The 25,288-nt window shown below is 55.1% G+C and overlaps 1 pseudogene; it reads right to left on the reverse strand.

Moving 5' to 3' along the window:
- Window positions 1-20,514: 20,514 nt before the first annotated feature.
- LOC136790705 (cytochrome c oxidase subunit 3-like) lies at window positions 20,515-23,683 on the reverse strand (annotated as a pseudogene).
- Between the last annotated feature and the right edge of the window lie 1,605 nt (window positions 23,684-25,288).

Raw genomic sequence — 25,288 nt, forward strand, 5'->3', positions numbered from 1 at the left:
CAGTGAGTGCACTGGCACCACTGGGGATGCAGTGCAGTGAGTCCAGAGAGTGTACTGGCACCACTGGGGATGCACTGCAATGAGTCCAGAGAGTGCACTGGCACCACTGATGATGCAGTACAGTGAGTCCAGTGAGTGCACTGGCACCACTGGGGATGTAGTGCAGTGACTCGAGAGAGTGCACTGGCACCACTGGGGATGCAGTGCAGTGACTCCAGAGAGTGCACTGGCACCACTTGGGATGCAGTGCTGTGAGTCCAGAGAGTGCACTGGTACCACTGGGGATGCACTGCAGTGAGTCCAGAGAGTGCACTAGCACCACTGGGGATGCAGTGCAGTGAATCCAGTGAGTGCACTGGCACCACTGGGGATGCAGTGCAGTGAGTCAAGAGAGTGCACTGGCACCAGAGGGAATGCACTGCAGTGAGTCCAGTGAGTGAACTGGCACCACTGGGGATACGGTGCCAGGAGTCCAGAGAGTGCACTGGCACCACTGGGGATGCAGTGCAGTGAGTCCAGAGAGTGCACTGGCACCACTGCGGATGCAGTGCAGTGAGTCCAGAGAGTGCACTGGCACCACTGGGGATGCACTGCAGTGAGTCCAGAGAGTGCTCTGGCACCACTGGGGATGCAGTGCAGTGAGTCCAGAGAGTGCACTGGCACCACTGGGGATGCAGTGCAGTGAGTCCAGAGAGTGCATTGGCACCACTGGGGATGCAGTGCAGTGAGTCCAGAGAGTGCACTGGCACCACTGGGGATGCACTGCAGTGAGTCCAGAGAGTGCACTGGCACCACTGGGGATGCAGTGCAGTGAGTCCAGAGAGTGCACTGGCACCACTGGGGATGCACAGCAGTGAGTCCAGAGAGTGCACTGGCAGCACTGGGGATGCAGTGCAGTGAGTCCAGAGAGTGCACTGGCACCACTGGGGATGCACTGCAGTGAGTCCAGAGAGCGCACTGGCACCACTGGGGATGCACTGCAGTGAGTCCACAGAGTGCACTGGCACCACTGAGAATGCACTTCAGTGAGTCCAGAGAGTGCACTGGTACCACTGGGGATGCACTGCAGTGAGTCCAGAGAGTGCACTAGCACCACTGGGGATGCAGTGCACTGAATCCAGTGAGTGCACTGGCACCACTAGGGATGCAGTGCTGTGAGTTAAGAGAGTGCACTGGCACCACTGGGGATGCACTGCAGTGAGCCCAGAGAGTGCACTGGCACCACTGGGGATGCGGTGCCGGGAGTCCAGAGAGTGCACTGGCACCACTGGGGATGCAGTGCAGTGAGTCCAGAGAGTGCACTGGCACCACTGGGGATGCAGTGCAGTGAGTCCAGAGAGTGCACTGGCACCACTGGGGATGCACTGCAGTGAGTCCAGAGAGTGCACTGGCACCACTGGGGATGCAGTGCAGTGAGTCCAGAGAGTGCACTGGCACCACTGGTGATGCAGTGCAGTGAGTCCAGAGAGTGCACTGGCACCACTGGTGATGCACTGCAGTTACTCCAGAGAGTGCACTGGCACCACTGGGGATGCGGTGCGGTGAGTCCAGAGAGTGCACTGGCACCACTGGGGATGCAGCGCAGTCAGTCCAGTGAGTGTACTGGCACCACTGGGGATGCACTGCAGTGAGTCCAGAGAGTGCACTGGCACCACTGAGAATGCCCTTCAGTGAGTCCAGAGAGTGCACTGGCACCACTGGGGATGCACTGCAGTGAGTCCACAGAAGGCACTAGCACCACTGGGGATGCAGTGCAGTGACTCCAGAGAGTGCACTGGCACCACTGGGGATGCAGTGCAGTGAGTCCAGAGAGTGCATTGGCACCACAGGGGATGCAGTGCAGTGAGTCCAGAGAGTGCATTGGCACCACTGGGGATGCACTGCAGTGAGTCCACAGAGTGCACTGGTACCACTGGGGATGCAGTGCAGTGAGTCCAGAGAGTGCACTGGCACCACTGGGGATGCAGTGCAGTGAGTCCAGAGAGTGCACTGGCACCACTGGGGATGCACTGCAGTGAGTCCAGAGAGTACACTGGCACCACTGGGGATGCAGTGCAGTGAGTCCAGAGAGTGCACTGGCACCACTGGGGATGCAGTGCAGTGAGTCCAGAGAGTGCACTGGCACCAAGGGGATGCACTGCAGTGAGTCCAGAGAGCGCACTGGCACCACTGGGGATGCACTGCAGTGAGTCCACAGAGTGCACTGGCACCACTGAGAATGCACTTCAGTGAGTCCAGAGAGTGCACTGGTACCACTGGGGATGCAGTGCAGTGAGTCCAGAGAGTGCACTGGCACCACTGGGGATGCAGTGCAGTGAATCCAGTGAGTGCACTGGCACCACTTGGGATGCAGTGCAGTGAGTCAAGAGAGTGCACTGGCACCACTGGGGATGCACTGCAGTGAGCCCAGAGAGTGCACTGGCACCACTGGGGATGCACTGCAGTGAGTCCAGAGAGTGCACTGGCACCACAGGGGATGCAGTGCAGTGAGTCCAGAGAGTGCACTGGCACCACTGGGGATGCAGTGCTGTGAGTCCAGAGAGTGCACTGGCAGCACTGGGGATGCAGTGCAGTGAGTCCAGAGAGTGCACTGGCACCACTGGGGATGCACTGCAGTGAGTCCAGAGAGCGCACTGGCACCACTGGGGATGCACTGCAGTGAGTCCACAGAGTGCACTGGCACCACTGAGAATGCACTTCAGTGAGTCCAGAGAGTGCACTGGTACCACTGGGGATGCACTGCAGTGAGTCCAGAGAGTGCACTAGCACCACTGGGGATGCACTGCAGTGAGTCCAGGGAGTGCACTGGCACCACTGGGGATGCAGTGCAGTGAGTCCAGAGAGTGCACTGGCACCACTGGGGATGCACTGCAGTGAGCCCAGAGAGTGCACTGGCACCACTGGGGATGCGGTGCCGGGAGTCCAGAGAGTGCACTGGCACCACTGGGGATGCAGTGCAGTGAGTCCAGAGAGTGCACTGGCACCACTGGGGATGCAGTGCAGTGAGTCCAGAGAGTGCACTGGCACCACTGGGGATGCACTGCAGTGAGTCCAGAGAGTGCTCTGGCACCACTGGGGATGCAGTGCAATGAGTCCAGAGAGTGCACTGGCACCACTGGTGATGCAGTGCAGTGAGTCCAGAGAGTGCACTGGCACCACTGGTGATGCACTGCAGTTACTCCAGAGAGTGCACTGGCACCACTGGGGATGCGGTGCGGTGAGTCCAGAGAGTGCACTGGCACCACTGGGGATGCAGTGCAGTCAGTCCAGTGAGTGTACTGGCACCACTGGGGATGCACTGCAGTGAGTCCAGAGAGTGCACTGGCACCACTGAGAATGCCCTTCAGTGAGTCCAGAGAGTGCACTGGCACCACTGGGGATGCACTGCAGTGAGTCCACAGAAGGCACTAGCACCACTGGGGATGCAGTGCAGTGACTCCAGAGAGTGCACTGGCACCACTGGGGATGCAGTGCAGTGAGTCCAGAGAGTGCATTGGCACCACTGGGGATGCAGTGCAGTGAGTCCAGAGAGTGCATTGGCACCACTGGGGATGCACTGCAGTGAGTCCACAGAGTGCACTGGTACCACTGGGGATGCAGTGCAGTGAGTCCAGAGAGTGCACTGGCACCACTGGGGATGCAGTGCAGTGAGTCCAGAGAGTGCACTGGCACCACTGGGGATGCACTGCAGTGAGTCCAGAGAGTACACTGGCACCACTGGGGATGCAGTGCAGTGAGTCCAGAGAGTGCACTGGCACCACTGGGGATGCAGTGCAGTGAGTCCAGAGAGTGCACTGGCACCAAGGGGATGCACTGCAGTGAGTCCAGAGAGCGCACTGGCACCACTGGGGATGCACTGCAGTGAGTCCACAGAGTGCACTGGCACCACTGAGAATGCACTTCAGTGAGTCCAGAGAGTGCACTGGTACCACTGGGGATGCAGTGCAGTGAGTCCAGAGAGTGCACTGGCACCACTGGGGATGCAGTGCAGTGAATCCAGTGAGTGCACTGGCACCAATGGGGATGCAGTGCAGTGAGTCAAGAGAGTGCACTGGCACCACTGGGGATGCACTGCAGTGAGCCCAGAGAGTGCACTGGCACCACTGGGGATGCGGTGCCAGGAGTCCAGAGAGTGCACTTGCACCACTGGGGATGCAGTGCAGTGAGTCCAGAGAGTGCACTGGCACCAGTGGGGATGCACTGCAGTGAGTCCAGAGAGTGCACTGGCACCACTGGGGATGCACTGCAGTGAGTCCAGAGAGTGCTCTGGCACCACTGCGGATGCAGTGCAGTGAGTCCAGAGAGTGCACTGGCACCACTGGGGATGCAGTGCAGTGAGTCCAGAGAGTGCACTGGTACCACTGGTGATGCACTGCAGTTACTCCAGAGAGTGCACTGGCACCACTGGGGATGCGGTGCGGTGAGACCAGAGAGTGCACTGGCACCACTGGGGATGCAGTGCAGTCAGTCCAGTGAGTGTACTGGCACCACTGGGGATGCACTGCAGTGAGTCCAGAGAGTGCACTGGCACCACTGAGAATGCCCTTCAGTGAGTCCAGAGAGTGCACTGGCACCACTGGGGATGCACTGCAGTGAGTCCACAGAGTGCACTAGCACCACTGGGGATGCAGTGCAGTGAGTCCAGAGAGTGCACTGGCACCACTGGGGATGTACTTCAGTGAGTCCAGAGAGTGCACGCGCTCCACTGGGGATGCAGTACAGTGAGTCCAGAGAGTGCACTGGCACCACTGGGGATGCAGTGCAGTGAGTCCAGAGAGTGCACTGGCAGCACAGAGGATGCAGTGCAGTGAGTCCAGAGAGTGCTCTGGCACCACTGGGGATGCAGTGCAGTGAGTCCAGAGAGTGCACTGGCACCACTGGGGATGCACTGCAGTGAGTCCAGAGAGTGCACTGACACCACTGGGGATGCACTGCAGTGAGTCCAGAGAGTGCACTGGCACCACTGGTGATGCACTGCAGTGAGTCCAGAGAGTGCACTGGCACCAGTGGGGATGCACTGCAGTGAGTCCAGAGAGTGCACTGGCACCACTGGGGATGCAGTGCAGTGAGTCCAGAGAGTGCACTGGCACCAGAGGGAATGCACTGCAGTGAGTCCAGTGAGTGCACTGGCACCACTGGGGATGCAGTGCAGTGAGTGCAGAGAGTGCACTGGCACCACTGGACATGCAGTGCAGTGAGTCCAGAGAGTGCAGTGGCACCACTGGGGATGCAGTGCAGTGAGTCCAGAGAGTGCACTGGCAGCACTGGGGATGCAGTGCAGTGAGTCCAGAGAGTGCACTGGCAATACTGGGGATGCAGTGCAGTGAGTCCAGACAGTGCACTGGCACCACTGGGGCTGCAGTGCAGTGAGTCCAGAGAGTGCACTGGCACCACTGGGGATGCAGAGCAGTGAGTCCAGAGAGTGCTCTGGCACCACTGGGGATGCACTGAAGTGAGTCCAGAGAGTGCACTGGCACCACTGGGGATGCAGTGCAGTGAGTCCAGAGAGTGCACTGGCAATACTGGGGATGCAGTGCAGTGAGTCCAGAGAGTGCACTGGCAACACTGGGGTTGCAGTGCAGTGAGTCCAGAGAGTGCACTGGCACCACTGGGGATGCAGTGCAGTGAGTCCAGAGTGTGCACTGGCACCACTGGGGATGCAGTGCTATGAGTCCAGAGATTGCACTGGCACCACTGGGGATGCAGTGCAGTGAGTCCAGAGAGTGCACAGGCAGCACTGGGGATGCAGTGCAGTGAGTCCAGAGAGTGCACTGGCACCACTGGGGATGCAGTGCAGTGAGTCCAGAGAGTGCACTGGCACCACTGGGGATGCAGTGCAGTGAGTCCAGAGAGTGCACTGGCACCACTGAGAATGCACTTCAGTGAGTCCAGAGAGTGCACTGGCACCACTGGGGATGCAGTGCAGTGAGTCCAGAGAGTGCACTGGCACCACTGAGAATGCACTTCAGTGAGTCCAAAGAGTGCACTGGCACCACTGGGGATGCAGTGCAGTGAGTCCAGAGAGTGCACTGGCACCACTGGGGATGCAGTACAGTGAGTCCAGTGAGTGCACTGGCACCACTGGGGATGTAGTGCAGTGACTCGAGAGAGTGCTCTGGCACCACTGGGGATGCAGTGCAGTGAGTCCAGAGAGTGCACTGGTACAACTTGGGATGCAGTGCAGTGAGTCCAGTGAGTGCACTGGCACCACTGGGGATGCAGTGCAGTGAGTACAGAGAGTGCATTGGCACCACTGGGGATGCAGTGCAGTGAGTCCAGAGAGTGCACTGGCACCACTGGGATGCACTGCAGTCACTCCAGAGAGTGCACTGGCACCACTGATGATGCAGTACAGTGAGTCCAGTGAGCGCACTGGCACCACTGGGGATGTAGTGCAGTGATTCGAGAGAGTGCACTGGCACCACTGGGGATGCACTACAGTTACTCCAGAGAGTGCACTGGCACCACTGGGGATGCGGTGCGGTGAGACCAGAGAGTGCACTGGCACCACTGGGGATGCAGTGCAGTCAGTCCAGTGAGTGTACTGGCACCACTGGGGATGCACTGCAGTGAGTCCAGAGAGTGCACTGGCACCACTGAGAATGCCCTTCAGTGAGTCCAGAGAGTGCTTTGGCACCACTGGGGATGCACTGCAGTGAGTCCACAGAGTGCACTACCACCACTGGGGATGCAGTGCAGTGAGTCCAGAGAGTGCACTGGCACCACTGGGGATGCACTTCAGTGAGGCCAGAGAGTGCACGCGCTCCACTGGGGATGCAGTACAGTGAGTCCAGAGAGTGCACTGGCACCACTGGGGATGCAGTGCAGTGAGTCCAGAGAGTGCACTGGCAGCACAGAGGATGCAGTGCAGTGAGTCCAGAGAGTGCTCTGGCACCACTGGGGATGCAGTGCAGTGAGTCCAGAGAGTGCACTGGCACCACTGGGGATGCACTGCAGTGAGTCCAGAGAGTGCACTGGCACCACTGGGGATGCACTGCAGTGAGTCCAGAGAGTGCACTGGCACCACTGGTGATGCACTGCAGTGAGTCCAGAGAGTGCACTGGCACCACTGCGGATGCACTGCAGTGAGTCCAGAGAGTGCACTGGCACCACTGGGGATGCAGTGCAGTGAGTCCAGAGAGTGCACTGGCACCAGAGGGAATGCACTGCAGTGAGTCCAGTGAGTGAACTGGCACCACTGGGGATGCAGTGCAGTGAGTGCAGAGAGTGCACTGGCACCACTGGGGATGCAGTGCAGTGAGTCCAGAGAGTGCAGTGGCACCACTGGGGATGCAGTGCAGTGAGTCCAGAGAGTGCACTGGCAGCACTGGGGATGCAGTGCAGTGAGTCCAGAGAGTGCACTGGCAATACTGGGGATGCAGTGCAGTGAGTCCAGAGAGTGCACTGGCACCACTGGGGCTGCAGTGCAGTGAGTCCAGAGAGTGCACTGGCACCACTGGGGATGCAGTGCAGTGAGTCCAGAGAGTGCTCTGGCACCACTGGGGATGCACTGAAGTGAGTCCAGAGAGTGCACTGGCACCACTGGGGATGCAGTGCAGTGAGTCCAGAGAGTGCACTGGCAATACTGGGGATGCAGTGCAGTGAGTCCAGAGAGTGCACTGGCAACACTGGGGTTGCAGTGCAGTGAGTCCAGAGAGTGCACTGGCACCACTGGGGATGCAGTGCAGTGAGTCCAGAGTGTGCACTGGCAGCACTGGGGATGCAGTGCAGTGAGTCCAGAGATTGCACTGGCACCACTGGGGATGCAGTGCAGTGAGTCCAGGGAGTGCACTGGCACCACTGGGGTTGCAGTGCAGTGAGTCCAGAGAGTGCACTGGCACCACTGGGGATGCAGTACAGTGAGTCCAGAGAGTGCACTGGCACCACTGGGGATGCAGTGCAGTGAGTCCAGTGAGTGTACTGGCACCACTGGGGATGCACTGCAGTGAGTCCAGAGAGTGCACTGGCACCACTGAGAATGCACTTCAGTGAGTCCAGAGAGTGCACTGGCACCACTGGGGATGCAGTGCAGTGAGTCCAGAGAGTGCACTGGCACCACTGAGAATGCAGTTCAGTGAGTCCAAAGAGTGCACTGGCACCACTGGGGATGCACTGCAGTGAGTCCAGAGAGTGCACTAGCACCACTGGGAATGCAGTACAGTGAGTCCAGTGAGTGCACTGGCACCACTGGGGATGTAGTGCAGTGACTCGAGAGAGTGCACTGGCACCACTGGGGATGCAGTGCAGTGAGTCCAGAGAGTGCACTGGTACAACTTGGGATGCAGTGCAGTGAGTCCAGTGAGTGCACTGGCACCACTGGGGATGCAGTGCAGTGAGTCCAGAGAGTGCATTGGCACCACTGGGGATGCAGTGCAGTGAGTCCAGAGAGTGCACTGGCACCACTGGGGATGCACTGCAGTCACTCCAGAGAGTGCACTGGCACCACTGATGATGCAGTACAGTGAGTCCAGTGAGCGCACTGGCACCACTGGGGATGTAGTGCAGTGATTCGAGAGAGTGCACTGGCACCACTGGGGATGCAGTGCAGTGAGTCCAGAGAGTGCACTGGCACCACTTGGGATGCAGTGCAGTGAGTCCAGAGAGTGCACTGGCACCACTGGGGATGCAGTGCAGTGAGTCCAGAGAGTGCATTGGCACCACTGGGGATGCAGTGCAGTGAGTCCAGAGAGTGCACTGGCATCACTGGGGATGCACTGCTGTGAGTCCAGAGAGTGCACTGGCAGCAGTGGAGATGCACTGCAGTGAGTCCAGAGAGTGCACTGGCACTACTGGGGATGCACTGCAGTGAGTCCAGAGAGTGCAGTGGCACCACTGGGGATGCAGTGCAGTGAGTCCAGAGAGTGCACTGGCACCACTGGGGATGCACTGCAGTGAGTCCAGAGAGTGCACTGGCACCACTGGGGATGCAGTGCAGTGAGTCCAGAGAGTGCACTGGCAGCACTGGGGATGCAGTGCAGTGACTCGAGAGAGTGCACTGGCACCACTGGGGATGCACTGCAGTGAGTCCAGAGAGCGCACTGGCACCACTGGGGATGCACTGCAGTGAGTCCACAGAGTGCACTGGAACCACTGAGAATGCACTTCAGTGAGTCCAGAGAGTGCACTGGCACCACTGGGGATGCACTGCAGTGAGTCCAGAGAGTGCACTAGCACCACTGGGGAATGCAGTGCAGTGAGTCCAGTGAGTACACTGGCACCACTGGGGATGCAGTGCAGTGAGTCAAGAGAGTGCACTGGCCCCACTGGGGATGCACTGCAGTGAGCCCAGAGAGTGCACTGGCACCACTGGGGATGCGGTGCCGGGAGTCCAGAGAGTGCTTTGGCACCACTGGTGATGCACTGCAGTTACTCCAGAGAGTGCACTGGCAACAGTGGGGATGCAGTACAGTGAGTCCAGAGAGTGCACTGGCACCACTGGGGATGCACTGCAGTGAGTCCAGAGAGTGCACTGGCACCACTCAGGGTGCAGTGCGGTGAGTCCAGAGAATGCACTGGCACCAATGGGGATGCAGTGCAGTGAGTCAGAGAGCGCACTGGCTCCACTGGGGATGCAGTGCAGTCAGTCCTGTGAGTGTACTGGCACCACTGGGGATGCAGTGCAGTGAGTCCAGAGAGTGCACTGGCACCACTGAGAATGCACTTCAGTGAGTCCAGAGAGTGCACTGGCACCACTGGGGATGCACTGCAGTGAGTCCAGAGAGTGCACTGGCACCTACGGGGATGCACTGCAGTGAGTCCAGAGAGTGCACTGGCACCACTGGGGATGCACTTCAGTGAGTCCAGAGAGTGCACGGGCTCCACTGGGGATGCAGTGCAGTGAGTCCAGAGAGTGCACTGGCACCACTGGGGATGCAGTGCAGTGAGTCCAGAGAGTGCACTGACACCACTGGGGATGCAGTGCAGTGAGTCCACAGAGTGCACTGGCACCACTGGGGATGCAGTGCAGTGAGTCCAGAGAGTGCACTGGCACCACTGGGGATGCAGTGTAGTGAGTGCAGAGAGTGCACTGTGAACACTGGGGATGCAGTGCAGTGAGTCCAGAGAGTGCACTGGCACCACTGGGGATGCAGTGCAGTGAGTCCAGAGTGTGCACTGGCACCACTGGGGATGCACTGCAGTGAGTCCAGAGATTGCACTGGCACCACTGGGGATGCACCTCAGTGAGTCCAGAGAGTGCACTGGCACCACTGGTGATGCACTGCAGTGAGTCTAGAGAATGCACTGGCACCACTGGGGATGCAGTGCAGTGAGTCCAGAGAGTGCACTGGCACCACTGGGTATGCAGTGCAGTGAGTCCAGACAGTGCACTGGCACCAGAGGGAATGCACTGCAGTGAGTCCACTGAGTGCACTGGCACCACTGTGGATGCACTGCAGTGAGTCCAGAGAGTGCACTGGCACCACTGGGGATGCACTGCAGTGAGTCCAGAGAGTGCACTGGCACCACTGGGGATGCAGTACAGTGAGTCCAGAGAGTGCACTGGCACCACTGGGGATGCACTGCAGTGAGTCCAGAGAGTGCACTGGCACCACTGGGGATGCACTACAGAGAGTCCAGAGATTGCATTGGCACCACTGGGGATGCAGTGCATTGAGTCCAGAGAGTGCACTGGCACCACTGGGCATGCAGTGCAGTGAGTCCAGAGAGTGCACTGGCACCACTGGGGATGCACTTCAGTGACTCCAGAGAGTGCACTGGCACCACTGGGGATGCAGTGCAGTGAGTCCAAAGACTTCACTGGCAAAACTGGGGATGCAGTGCAGTGAGTCCAGAGAGTGCACTGGCACCACTGGGGATGCAGTGCAGTGAGTCCAGAGATTGCACTGGCACCACCGGGGCTGCAGTGCAGTGAGTCCAGAGAGTGCACTGGCACCACTGGGGATGCACTGCAGTGAGTCCAGAGAGTGCACTGGCACCACTGGTGATGCAGTACAGTGAGTCCAGAGAGTGCACTGGCACCACTGGGGATGCAGTGCAGTGAGTCCAGAGAGTGCACTGGCACCACTGGGGATGCACTACAGTGAGTCCAGAGATTGCACTGGCACCACTGGGGATGCAGTGCACTGAGTCCAGAGAGTGCACTGGCACCACTGGGGATGCAGTGCATTGAGTCCAGAGAGTGCACTGGCACAACTGGGGATGCACTTCAGTGAGTCCAGAGAGTGCACTGACACCACTGGGGATGCAGTGCAGTGAGTCCAGAGAGTGCACTGGCACCACTGGGGATGCAGTGCAGTGAGTCCAGAGAGTGCTCTGGCACCACTGGGGATGCACTGCAGTAAGTCCAGAGAGTACACTGGCACCACTGGGGATGCAGTGAAGTGAGTCCAGAGAGTTCACTGGCACCACTGGGGATGCAGTCCAGTGAGTCCAGTGAGTGCACTGGCACCACTGGGGATGCAGTGCAGTGACTGCAGAGAGTACACTGGCACCACCGGGGATTCACTGCAGTGAGTCCAGAGAGTGCACTGGCACCACCTGTGATGCAGTGCAGTGAGTCCAGTGAGTGCACTGGCACCACTGGGGATGCAGTGCTGTGACTCCAGAGAGCACACTGGCACCACTGGGGATGCAGTGCAGTCAGTCCAGTGAGTGCACTGGTACCACTGGGTGTGCAGTACAGTGAGTCCAGAGAGTGCACTGACACCACTGGGGATGCACTGCAGTGAGTCCAGACAGTGCGCTGGCACCACTGGGGATGCAGTGCAGTGAGTCCAGAGAGTGCACTGGCACCACTGGGGATGCAGTGCAGTGAGACCAGAGAGTGCACTGGCATCACTGGGGATGCACTGCAGTGAGTCCAGAGAGCGCACTGGCACCACTGGGGATGCACTGCAGTTAGTCCAGAGAGTGCACTGTCACCACTGGGGATGCAGTACAGTGAGTCCACATAGTGCACTGGCACCAGTGGGGATGCAGTACAGTTAGTCCAGAGAGTGCACTGGCACCACTGGACATGCAGTGCAGTGAGTCCAGAGAGTGCACTGGCACCACTGGGGATGCACTTCAGTGACTCCGCAGAGTGCACTGGCACCACTGGGGATGCAGTGCAGTGAGTCCAAAGACTTCACTGGCACCACTGGGGATGCAGTGCAGTGAGTCCAGAGAGTGCACTGGCACCACTGGGGATGCAGTGAAGTGAGTGCAGAGAGTGCACTGGCACCACTGGGGATGCACTGCAGTGAGTCCAGAGAGTGCGCTGGCACCACTGGGGATGCACTACAGTGAGTCCAGAGAGTGCACTGGCACCACTGGGGATGGAGTGCAGTGAGTCCAGAGAGTGCACTGGCACCACTGGGGATGCAGTGCAGTGAGTCCAGTGAGTGTACTGGCACCACTGGGGATGCACTGCAGTGAGCCCAGAGAGTGCACTGGCACCACTGAGAATGCACTTCAGTGAGTCCAGAGAGTGCACTGGCACCACTGGGGATGCACTGCAGTGAGTCCAGAGAGTGCACTAGCACCACTGGGGATGCAGTGCAGTGAATCCTGTGAGTACACTGGCACCACTGGGGATGCAGAGCAGTGAGTCCAGAGAGCTCACTGGCACCACTGGGGATGCAGTGCAGTGAGTCCAGAGAGTGCACTGGCACCACTGGAGATGCAGTACAGTGAGTCCAGTGAATGCACTGGAACCACTGGGGATGCAGTGCAGTGAGTCCAGAGAGTGCACTGGCACCACTGGTGATGCAGTACAGTGAGTCCAGTGAGTGCACTGGTACCACTGGGCCTGCAGTGCAGTGAGTCCAGAGAGTGCACTGTCACCACTGGGGATGCAGTGAAGTGAGTCCAGAGAGTGCACTGGCACCACCGATGATGCAGTACAGTGAGTCCAGTGAGTGCACTGGCACTACTGGGGATGTAGTGCAGTGACTCGAGAGAGTGCACTGGCACCACTGGGGATGCAGTGCAGTGAGTCCAGAGAGTGCACTGGCACCACTGGGGATGCTCTGCAGTGAGTCCAGAGAGTGCACTGGCAGCAGTGGGGATGCAGTGCAGTGAGTCCAGAGAGTGCACTGGCACCACTGGGGATGCAGTGCAGTGAGTCCAGAGACTTCACTGGCACCACTGGGAATGCAGTGCAGTGAGTGCAGAGAGTGCACTGGCACCACTGGGGATGCAGTGCAGTGAGTCCAGAGAGTGCACTGGCACCACTGGGGATGCACTGCAGTGAGTCCAGAGAGTGCACTGGCACCACTGGGGATGCACTACAGTGAGTCCAGAGATTGCACTGGCACCACTGGGGATGCAGTGCAGTGAGTCCAGAGAGTGCACTGGCACCACTGGTGATGCAGTTTAGTGAGTCCAGAGAGTGCACTGGCACCACTGGGGATGCACTTCAGTGAGTCCAGAGAGTGTACTGACACCACTGGGGATGCGGTGCAGTGAGTCTAGAGAGTGCACTGGCACCACTGGGGATGCAGTGCAGTGAGTCCAGAGAGTGCTCTGGCACCACTGGGGATGCACTGCAGTGAGTCCAGAGACTGCACTGGCACCACTGGGGATGCAGTGCAGTGAGTCCAGAGAGTGCACTGGCACCACTGGGGATGCAGTGCAGTGAGTCCAGAGAGTGCACTGGCACCACTGGTGATGCAGTCCAGTGAGTCCAGTGAATGCACTGGCACCACTGGGGATGCTGTGCAGTGAGTGCAGAGCGTGCACTGGCACCACCTGTGATGCAGTACAGTGTGTCCAGTGAGTGCACTGTCACCACTGGGGATGCAGTGCTGTGACTCCGGAGAGCGCACTGGCACCACTGGGGATGCAGTGCAGTCAGTCCAGTGAGTGCACTGGCACCACTGGGGATGCAGTGCAGTGAGTGCAGAGAGTGCAATGGCACCAATGGGGATGCACTTCAGTGAGTCCAGAGAGTGCACTGGCACCACTGGGGATGCAGTGCAGTGAGTCCAGAGATTGCACTGGCACCACTGGGGATGCAGTGCTGTGACTCCAGAGAGCGCACTGGCACCACTGGGGATGCAGTGCAGTGAGTCCAGTGAGTGCACTGGTACCACTGGGCCTGCAGTGCAGTGAGTCCAGAGAGTGCACTGGCACCACTGGGGATGCAGTGAAGTGAGTCCAGAGAGTGCACTGGCACCACCGATGATTCAGTACAGTGAGTCCAGTGAGTGCACTGGCACTACTGGGGATGTAGTGCAGTGACTTGAGAGAGTGCACTGGCACCACTGGGGATGCAGTGCAGTGAGTCCAGAGAGTGCACTGGCACCACTGGGGATGCAGTGCAGTGAGTCCAGAGAGTGCACTGGCAGCAGTGGGAATGCAGTGCAGTGAGTCCAGAGAGTGCACTGGCACCACTGGGGATGCAGTGCAGTGAGTCCAGAGACTTCACTGGCACCACTGGGAATGCAGTGCAGTGAGTCCAGAGAGTGCACTGGCACCACTGGTGATGCAGTGCAGTGAGTCCAGAGAGTGCACTGGCACCACTGGGTATGCACTGCAGTGAGTCCAGAGAATGCACTGGCACCACTGGGGATGCACTGCAGTGAGTCCAGAGAGTGCACTGGCACCACTGGGGATGCACTACAGTGAGTCCAGAGATTGCACTGGCACCACTGGGGATGCAGTGCAGTGAGTCCAGAGAGTGCACTGGCACCACTGGTGATGCAGTTTAGTGAGTCCAGAGAGTGTACTGACACCACTGGGGATGCGGTGCAGTGAGTCCAGAGAGTGCACTGGCACCACTGGGGATGCAGTGCAGTGAGTCCAGAGAGTGCTCTGGCACCACTGGGGATGCACTGCAGTGAGTCCAGAGACTGCACTGGCACCACTGGGGAATGCAGTGCAGTGAGTGCAGAGAGTGCACTGGCACCACTGGGGATGCAGTGCAGTGAGTCCAGAGAGTGCACTGGCACCACTGGTGATGCAGTCCAGTGAGTCCAGAGAGTGCACTGGCACCACTGGGGATGCTGTGCAGTGAGTGCAGAGCGTGCACTGGCACCACCTGTGATGCAGTACAGTGTGTCCAGTGAGTGCACTGGCACCACTGGGGATGCAGTGCTGTGACTCCGGAGAGCGCACTGGCACCACTGGGGATGCAGTGCAGTCAGTCCAGTGAGTGCACTGGCACCACTGGGGATGCAGTGCAGTGAGTCCAGAGACTTCACTGGCACCACTGGGAATGCAGTGCAGTGAGTGCAGAGAGTGCACTGGCACCACTGGGGATGCAGTGCAGTGAGTCCAGAGAGTGCACTGGCACCACTGGGGATGCACTGCAGTGAGTCCAGAGAGTGCACTGGCACCACTGGGGATGCACTGCAGTGAGTCCAGAGAGTGCACTGGCACCACTGGGGATGCAGTGCAGTGAGTCCAGAGATTGCACTGGCACCACTGGGGATGCAGTGCAGTGAGTCCAGAGAGTGCACTGGCACCACTGGTGATGCAGTTTAGTGAGTCCAGAGAGTGCACTGGCACCACTGGGGATGCACTTCAGTAAGTCCAGAGAGTGTACTGACACCACTGGGGATGCGGTGCAGTGAGTCCAGAGAGTGCACTGGCACCACTGGGGATGCAGTGCAGTGAGTCCAGAGTGTGCTCTGGCACCACTGGGGATGCACTGCAGTGAGTCCAGAGACTGCACTGGCACCACTGGGGATGCAGTGCAGTGAGTCCAGAGAGTGCACTGGCACCACTGGTGATGCAGTCCAGTGAGTCCAGTGAATGCACTGGCACCACTGGGGATGCTGTGCAGTGAGTGCAGAGCGTGCACTGGCACCACCTGTGATGCAGTACAGTGTGTCCAGTGAGTGCACTGGCACCACTGGGGATGCAGTGCAGTCAGTCCAGTGAGTGCACTGGCACCACTGGACATGCAGTGCAGTGAGTCCAGAGACTTCACTGGCACCACTGGGAATGCAGTGCAGTGAGTGCAGAGAGTGCACTGGCACCACTGGGGATGCAGTGCAGTGAGTCCAGAGAGTGCACTGGCACCACTGGGGATGCACTGCAGTGAGTCCAGAGAGTGCACTGGCACCACTGGGGATGCACTACAGTGAGTCCAGAGATTGCACTGGCACCACTGGGGATGCAGTGCAGTGAGTCCAGGGAGTGCACTGGCACCACTGGTGATGCAGTTCAGTGAGTCCAGAGAGTGCACTGGCACCACTGGGGATGCACTTCAGTGAGTCCAGAGAGTGTACTGACACCACTGGGGATGCGGTGCAGTGAGTCCAGAGAGTGCACTGGCACCACTGGGGATGCAGTGCAGTGAGTCCAGAGAGTGCTCTGGCACCACTGGGGATGCACTGCAGTGAGTCCAGAGACTGCACTGGCACCACTGGGGATGCAGTGCAGTGAGTCCAGAGAGTGCACTGGCACCACTGGGGATGCAGTGCAGTGAGTCCAGAGAGTGCACTGGCACCACTGGTGATGCAGTCCAGTGAGTCCAGTGAATGCACTGGCACCACTGGGGATGCTGTGCAGTGAGTGCAGAGCGTGCACTGGCACCACCTGTGATGCAGTACAGTGTGTCCAGTGAGTGCACTGGCACCACTGGGGATGCAGTGCTGTGACTCCGGAGAGCGCACTGGCACCACTGGGGATGCAGTGCAGTCAGTCCAGTGAGTGCACTGGCACCACTGGGGATGCAGTGCAGTGAGTGCAGAGAGTGCAATGGCACCAATGGGGATGCACTTCAGTGAGTCCAGAGAGTGCACTGGCACCACTGGGGATGCAGTGCAGTGAGTCCAGAGAGTGCACTGGCACCACTGGGGCTGCAGTGCAGTGAGTCCAGAGAGTGCACTGGCACCACTGGGGATGCACTGCAGTGAGTCCAGAGATTGCACTGGCACCACTGGGGATGCAGTGCAGTGAGTCCAGAGAGTGCACTGGCACCACTGGGGATGCACTACAGTGAGTCCACAGAGTGCACTGGCACCACTGGGGATGCTCTGCAGTGAGTCCAGAGATTGCACTGGCACCACTGGGGATGCAGTGCAGTGAGTGCAGAGAGTGCACTGGCACCACTGGGGATGCACTTCAGTGAGTTCAGAGAGTGCACTTGCACCGCTGGGGATGGGTTTCAAGCCAACTGCATTAACCACTCATGCTTCTTTCTTATGAGACGTTAGTAAACCAATTACATAGCCTTGTCAAGACTAAATCACAGGTAAAAATCCTGTACATCTCATGTGGCCAACCACTCCCAACTAGGATTCCAAGAACCAGGAGGTTCGGTGAAAATAGGGCTAGTGCTATTAGAGGGGTGATTATTAGGGTAAGCCCTAAGCTGTCTTTAATGGAGAAGTATGGGTGGAATGGGATTTTGTCGCAGTCTGATACGATTCCTAGTGGGTTATTTGAGCCTGATTCGTGTAGGAAGGTTAGGTGGACTAGGGTGATTCCTGCAATTAGGAAGGGCAGTAGGAAGTGGATGGCGAAGAATCGGGTTAAGGTTGGATTGTCTACTGAGAATCCTCCTCAGGCTCATTCTACTAGAATTTGCCCAATGTACGGGATGGCTGAGAATAGGTTGGTGATTACGGTGGCCCCTCAGAATGACATTTGTCCTCATGGTAGGACATACCCTACGAAGGCAGTTGCTATTAGGGTGAGTAGGAGGATTACTCCTGTGTTTCAGGTTTCTTTGTATAGGTAGGAGCCGTAGTAGAGGCCTCGTCCGATGTGTAAGTAGATGCAGATAAAGAAGAGCGAAGCACCGTTGGCGTGGAGGTTGCGGATGAGCCATCCGTACTGGACGTCTCGGCATGTGTGAGCTACTGAGGAGAAGGCGAGTGAAGTGTCTGCGGTGTAGTGTATGGCTAGTAGCAGGCCTGTTAGGATTTGTGTGGCTAAGCAGATGGCTAGAAGGGAGCCGAAGTTTCATCAGGCAGAGATGTTGGAGGGGGCGGGTAGGTCGATTAGGGAGTTGTTGATTATTTTTAGTAGGGGATGGGATTTGCGGATGTTAGGGGCCATTAGTGAGTCTGTGTGTTATTAGGATTATTACCAGGATGGAGAGGGCGAAGGATCCTAGGTAGGCCTTAATTAGCCCTGTGTGTATTGAGGTTGCGGCTTTGCTTGCGGCTACTTGTAGTTCAGCAAGGCCCTCTGGCCCTATTTTTTTGAGTCAGGAGAGGTCGATCAAGTGTAGGGCAATGTTTTGTCCCTTTTCTAGTAGGTTTTTGGAGAAGAATCGGTGTACTAGGGGGTTGAAGTACCCTAATGCAGAGGAGAAGTTTATGAGGGGGTTTGGTTTGGGGTGAGTGAGGGTGTGTGTTATGTTCGATAGTTCTAGGGCTAGGATGATTCCTAGGATTGTTATGAGGATGGCAGCGGTTTTGGTGATAAGGGGTATGGTTATTGGGGGGGTTTTGGTTGGTGTGATGAAAGAGGTAATGATTATTCCTGCTGTAATGCTGCCTAGGGCGAGTCGGGTTAGGGGGGCGGTGATTAGTGGGTTGTTTTCGTTTATTGATACTATTGGGGGGATTCGGGTTTGTCCAGCTTGGACTAGGATGGTTATGCGGATGCTGTAGGTTGCGGTGAATGCTGTGGCTATAAGGGTTAGGAGTAGGGCTCAAGTATTTAGGTATGATGTGTTTAAGCTTTCGATGATGAGGTCTTTTGAGTAGAATCCGGCTAGGAATGGGGTTCCTATCAGCGCCAGGTTTCCGATGGTTAGGCAGGAAGTAGTGACTGGGAGTATTTTCTGTAGGCCTCCTATCTTTCGGATATCTTGTTCTCTGTTTAGGTTGTGGATGATAGACCCTGAGCATAGGAATAGTATGGCTTTAAAGAAGGCATGGGTTGAGATGTGTAGGAAGGCTAGTTGTGGGAGGTTTAGTCCGATAGTGACTATTATTAGTCCTAGTTGGCTGGATGTTGAGAAAGCAATGATTTTTTTGATGTCATTTTGGGTTAGGGCGCATGTGGCAGCGAATAGGGTTGATAGAGCACCTAGGCATAGGCAGGCAGTTAGGGCTGTCTGGTTGGTGGCTAGCAGGGGGTGCATGCGGATGAGCAGGAAGATTCCGGCTACTACTATGGTACTGGAGTGCAGTAGGGCTGATACTGGGGTGGGGCCTTCTATTGCTGCGGGCAGTCATGGGTGGAGTCCAAATTGGGCGGATTTTCCTGCGGCTGCGAGGATTAATCCTATGAGGGGGAGGATTGGGGTTTGGTGGGGGTGTACGGCTTGTTGGATCTCTCAGGTGTTGAATGTTGAAGCTAGTCATGCTATGCTCAGGATCAGTCCGATGTCTCCGATTCGGTTGTAGATTACGGCTCGTAGGGCGGCGGTGTTGGCATCTGCTCGGCCTTGTCATCAGCCGATGAGAAGGAAGGACATGATTCGTACTCCTTCCCAGCCTACGAATAGGAGGAATATGTTGTTTGCGGTTGTTAGAGGAGTATGGCGACTAGGAATGTCAGTAGGTAGGTGAAAAATTTTGTTACGTATGGCTCTGAGGCCATGTATCATATGGCGAATTGTAGGATTGATCATGTTACAAATAGGGCGATTGGAAGAAATGTTATTGAGTATTGGTCTATTTTTAGGCTCAGGGGGATTTTAAAGTTTATAATGAATTTTCACTCCCAGTGGCAGGTGACAGATTCTACTCCCGAGTAGATGAATGCGGTTGTAGGGGCTAGGCTAATTAGGAATGCGGTTTTAACAGCGCGGGTGGTGGCTTGTGGGGTGTTTTTAAAGTTTTTAAATAGAAATGGCAGGATGATTGGGGTTAGGAGGATTGTCAGCGTGAGTAGTGTGAGGGAGTTGATTAGTAGTGTGGGGTTCACTCCTTTTACTTGGATTTGCACCAAGATGGGTGGTTCCTAAGACCAGTGGATTGCTGTTATCCTTTAAAAGTAAGGGGGCTGAGGTTTTAGGCTCAGATGTAAGAGTTAGCAGCTCTTGTTGGTTAAACCCTCCCCTCGGCAGGTAAGAAGGTTTGAACTTCTATTCTTAGAATCACAGTCTAATGTTTGGTTTAAACTATACTTGCATGAGGGGATTCCGGAGATCAGTTCGGGTTTGAGGATTAGGAGGAATATTGGGATAATGTGGAGTGTTATGAGCAGGTGTTCTCGCGTGGTTGAGTTTTGCATAGATGTGATGTGGGAGGGGATTGAGCCTCGTTGGGTCATTAGTAGTATGAATAAGGTGTAGGAGGCGGTTAGTAGGGTTGCGATTCCTGTTAGGATGATCGTGAAGGCAGATCAGTTGAATAAGGTGATTATAATGGTTAGCTCTGCTATGAGGTTTGTTGTTGGGGGTAAGGCTATGTTTGTTAGATTGGCCAGCAATCATCAGGTAGCTATGAGTGGTAGGAGAGGTTGTAGGCCTCGTGTGAGTAGTAGAATTCGGCTGTGCGTACGTTCATAGTTTGTGTTGGCTAGGCAGAATAGTATGGAGGAAGTTAGTCCATGGGAAATTATTAGGATCATTGCCCCTGAGAATGATCAGTGGGTTTGGATTATTCCTGCGGCGATAACTAGGCCTATGTGGCTAACGGATGAATAAGCGATTAGTGATTTTAGGTCTGTCTGTCGTAGGCAGATTGAGCTAGTCATTAGGGCGCCTCATAGGGCCAGGGTTAGGAAGGGGTAGTGCAGGAGGTTGGACAGTGGGCCCATAAATAGAGTGACTCGTATAATTCCGTATCCTCCTAGCTTTAGTAGTAGGGCGGCGAGGAGTATTGAGCCTGCGATGGGTGCTTCTACGTGGGCTTTTGGCAGTCAGAGGTGTAGGCCGTATAGTGGGGCTTTTACTATGAATGCTATGAGCAGTGCTAGACCTGATAGTATTCCTGTCCATGAGGTGGATAGGGTTGGGTGGGTTAGTTGTAGGGTTGGCAGGTGCAGGGTGCCAATTTTCACGTATAGGTGTATGATTGTGATTAGCAGGGGTAGAGAGCTTACTAGCGTGTAGAATAGCAGGTAGATGCCAGCGCTTAGGCGTTCTGGTTGGTTCCCCCATCGGGTGATTAAGATTAGGGTGGGAATGAGGGTTGCTTCAAATGAGATGTAAAATAGTGCTAGTTCTGTGGTGGAAAAGGCTAGTAGGATGAATGGCTGGACTGCGACTAAGGTTGAGATAAAGATTCGTTTGCGTTGTAGGGGTTCTTGTTGCAGGTGGTTTTGGCTTGCTATGATTATGAGTGGGAGTAGTCAGCAGGATAGTACTAGGAGGGGGGATGAGATTTGGTCAATTCCTGTTCAGTTGGATAAAAATTTGTAGGGGTAGTAGGTTGGGATTAATCACTGTAGGCTTAGGGCAGCGATTAGGAGGCTGTATAAGGTGGTGTTAGTCCATAGAAATTTTGGTGGAGACAGCAGGGCTGTTGGAAGAAGTATGATTGTGGGTAGGATGATTTTTAGCATTGCAGGAGGTTTAGGTTGTGTAGATGGTCGGAGCCATGTGTGCGGGTGGAGGCTACTAGGATGGCCAGGCCTGTGCCCGCCTCACACGCTGAGAAGGTTAGCATGAGAATTGGTACCATGGTGAATGAGGAGACTTGGTTTTCGATGGATCATATTGATAGGCCTACGAATATCGATAATATTATGCTTTCAAGGCGTAGTAGGGCGGATACTAGGTGGGTTCGGTGGAAGGCTAGTCCTAGTCCGCTGAAAATGAAGGCTGAGTAGAAGCTTAAATGTAGGGGCGACATAAAAAAGTTACAGGGTTGGCTGTAATCTGCTGGGTCGAAACCAGCTATCTTTTTGGTTAGACTAACTTTCTGTTATTCTGCTCATTCTAGGCCCCCTTGAATTCACTCGTAGGCCAGTCCGAGTGTTAGGAGAAGGAGGATCACTACAGTTCAGGTGAGGGTCATTAGGGGGGATTGGAGTTGGACGGCTCATGGCAGGGGGAGTAGGAGGGCGATTTCTAGGTCGAATAGGACGAACAGGATGGCTACTGAGGAAGAATCGGACTGAGAATGGTAATCGAGCAGATCCAAGTGGGTCGAATCCACATTCGTACGGTGAGAGTTTCTCTGAGTCGGGGTTTATTTGGGCGAGTCAGAAGTTTAATGCGGTTAGGGCGGCGCTTAGGATTGATGATAGGGCGAATATGAACATGAGTGCGTTCATTGCTCTCCTCTGGGTTTATACCAGATTCTAGAGATTGGAAGTCAATTGTAATTAATATACTAGAAGAGCAAGATCCTCATCAGTAGATGGTTATGTAGAGGAATAGTCAGATGATGTCTACGAAGTGTCAGTATCAGGCTGCTGCCTCGAATCCGAAGTGGTGGTCTGATGTAAAGTGGAACTTGATCAGTCGGAAGAGGCAGACGGTCAGGAAGGAGGATCCGATGATTACGTGGAGTCCGTGGAATCCAGTGGCAACGAAGAAGGTAGATCCGTAGACGCTATCGGCGATTGAGAATGGGGCTTCGTGGTATTCTATTGCTTGTAGGGCTGTGAAGTAGAATCCCAGGAGGATCGTTAGGGTTAGGGCGTGGATGGCGTGTTTTCGGTTTCCTTCTGTGATGCTGTGATGGGCTCACGTTACGGTAACGCCTGAGGCTAGTAGGATGGCTGTGTTTAGTAGGGGGACTTCTATCGGGTTGAGTGGTTTAATTCCTGTTGGGGGTCATTGGCCTCCTAGTTCTGGGGTTGGGGCCAGGCTCGAGTGGAAGAACGCTCAGAAGAACCCTAAGAAGAAGAATGCTTCGGATGTGATGAAAAGGATTATGCCGTATCGTAGGCCTTTTTGGACTGTGGGAGTGTGATGGCCTTGGAAGGTGCTTTCTCGTACAATGTCTCGTCATCATTGGAGTATTACTAGGAGTATTGAGATGAGGCCTAGGGTTAGTAGTATGGATGAGTTGTAGTGGAATCACATGATTAATCCTGAGGTTGTGAGTAGGGCGGCGGCTGCCCCGAAGATTGGTCAAGGGCTTGGGTCAACTATGTGGTATGAGTGTGCTTGGTGTGCCATTAGATGTTTTCTTGTAAGTATAGGCTTAGAAGGAGCACGAAGACGTAGGCCTGGATTATGGCTACTGCTACTTCTAGGATGGTTAGGAGTAGTAGGATGATTATTGTTAGGATGGATACTGCAGGAAGGGTGGGTATTAATGCAATGGAGGCTGTAGAGATGAGTTGGATGAGTAAGTGTCCTGCTGTAAGGTTGGCTGTAAGGCGGACTCCGAGGGCTAGGGGGCGGATTAGTAGGCTGGTTGTTTCGATCAGGATTAGTGCGGGGATTAGGGGTGTAGGGGTACCTTCGGGTAATAGGTGGGCTAAAGAGGCTGATGGTTGGTTTCGTAGGCCTGTTAGTAGTGTGGCGAGCCATAGTGGGAAGGCTAGGGCTATGTTCATAGATAGTTGGGTGGTTGGGGTGAATGTATATGGAAGGAGGCCTAGAAGGTTGATTGTAAGAAGTATGATTATTAGGGATGTAAATATTATGGCTCATTTGTGGCCATTTTTGTTGAGTGGGACTATTAGTTGTTTTGTGATTAGGTGAAGGAGTCATGTTTGGATAGTAGAAAGGCGGTTGTTGATTCATCGGTTGTTTGGGGACGGGAATAGTAGGGCTGGGAAGAGTAGGGATAGTAGGATTAAGGGGATGCCGAATAGATTGGGGCTGGAAAATTGGTCAAAGAAGCTTAGGTTCATGGTCAGGATCATGGTGTGGGTTTGGTAGTGAGGGAGGTCTTATTTGATGGGGGGTTGGTTGTGGTGTAATTTCCCATGGACTAACTTCCTCCATACTATTCTGCCTAGCCAACACAAACTATGAACGTACGCACAGCCGAATTCTACTACTCACACGAGGCCTACAACCTCTCCTACCACTCATAGCTACTTGATGATTGCTGGCCAATCTAACAAACATAGCCTTACCCCCAACAACAAACCTCATAGCAGAGCTAACCATTATAATCACCTTATTCAACTGATCTGCCTTCACGATCATCCTAACAGGAATCGCAACCCTTCTAACCGCCTCCTACACCTTATTCATACTACTAATGACCCAACGAGGCTCAATCCCCTCCCACATCACATCTATGCAAAACTCAACCACGCGAGAACACCCGCTCATAACACTCCACATTATCCCAATATTCCTCCTAATCCTCAAACCCGAACTGATCTCCGGAATCCCCTCATGCAAGTATAGTTTAAACCAAACATTAGACTGTGATTCTAAGAATAGAAGTTCAAACCTTCTTACCTGCCGAGGGGAGGGTTTAACCAACAAGAGCTGCTAACTCTTACATCTGAGCCTAAAACCTCAGCCCCCTTACTTTTAAAGGATAACAGCAATCCACTGGTCTTAGGAACCACCCATCTTGGTGCAAATCCAAGTAAAAGGAGTGAACCCCACACTACTAATCAACTCCCTCACACTACTCACGCTGACAATCCTCCTAACCCCAATCATCCTGCCATTTCTATTTAAAAACTTTAAAAACACCCCACAAGCCACCACCCGCGCTGTTAAAACCGCATTCCTAATTAGCCTAGCCCCTACAACCGCATTCATCTACTCGGGAGTAGAATCTGTCACCTGCCACTGGGAGTGAAAATTCATTATAAACTTTAAAATCCCCCTGAGCCTAAAAATAGACCAATACTCAATAACATTTCTTCCAATCGCCTTATTTGTAACATGATCAATCCTACAATTCGCCATATGATACATGGCCTCAGAGCCATACGTAACAAAATTTTTCACCTACCTACTGACATTCCTAGTCGCCATACTCCTCCTAACAACCGCAAACAACATATTCCTCCTATTCGTAGGCTGGGAAGGAGTACGAATCATGTCCTTCCTTCTCATCGGCTGATGACAAGGCCGAGCAGATGCCAACACCGCCGCCCTACAAGCCGTAATCTACAACCGAATCGGAGACATCGGACTGATCCTGAGCATAGCATGACTAGCTTCAACATTCAACACCTGAGAGATCCAACAAGCCGTACACCCCCACCAAACCCCAATCCTCCCCCTCATAGGATTAATCCTCGCAGCCGCAGGAAAATCCGCCCAATTTGGACTCCACCCATGACTGCCCGCAGCAATAGAAGGCCCCACCCCAGTATCAGCCCTACTGCACTCCAGTACCATAGTAGTAGCCGGAATCTTCCTGCTCATCCGCATGCACCCCCTGCTAGCCACCAACCAGACAGCCCTAACTGCCTGCCTATGCCTAGGTGCTCTATCAACCCTATTCGCTGCCACATGCGCCCTAACCCAAAATGACATCAAAAAAATCATTGCTTTCTCAACATCCAGCCAACTAGGACTAATAATAGTCACTATCGGACTAAACCTCCCACA

This window comes from Anser cygnoides, chromosome 4 (assembly GCF_040182565.1).
Source record: "Anser cygnoides isolate HZ-2024a breed goose chromosome 4, Taihu_goose_T2T_genome, whole genome shotgun sequence".
In the NCBI taxonomy this organism is placed as follows: domain Eukaryota; kingdom Metazoa; phylum Chordata; class Aves; order Anseriformes; family Anatidae; genus Anser; species Anser cygnoides.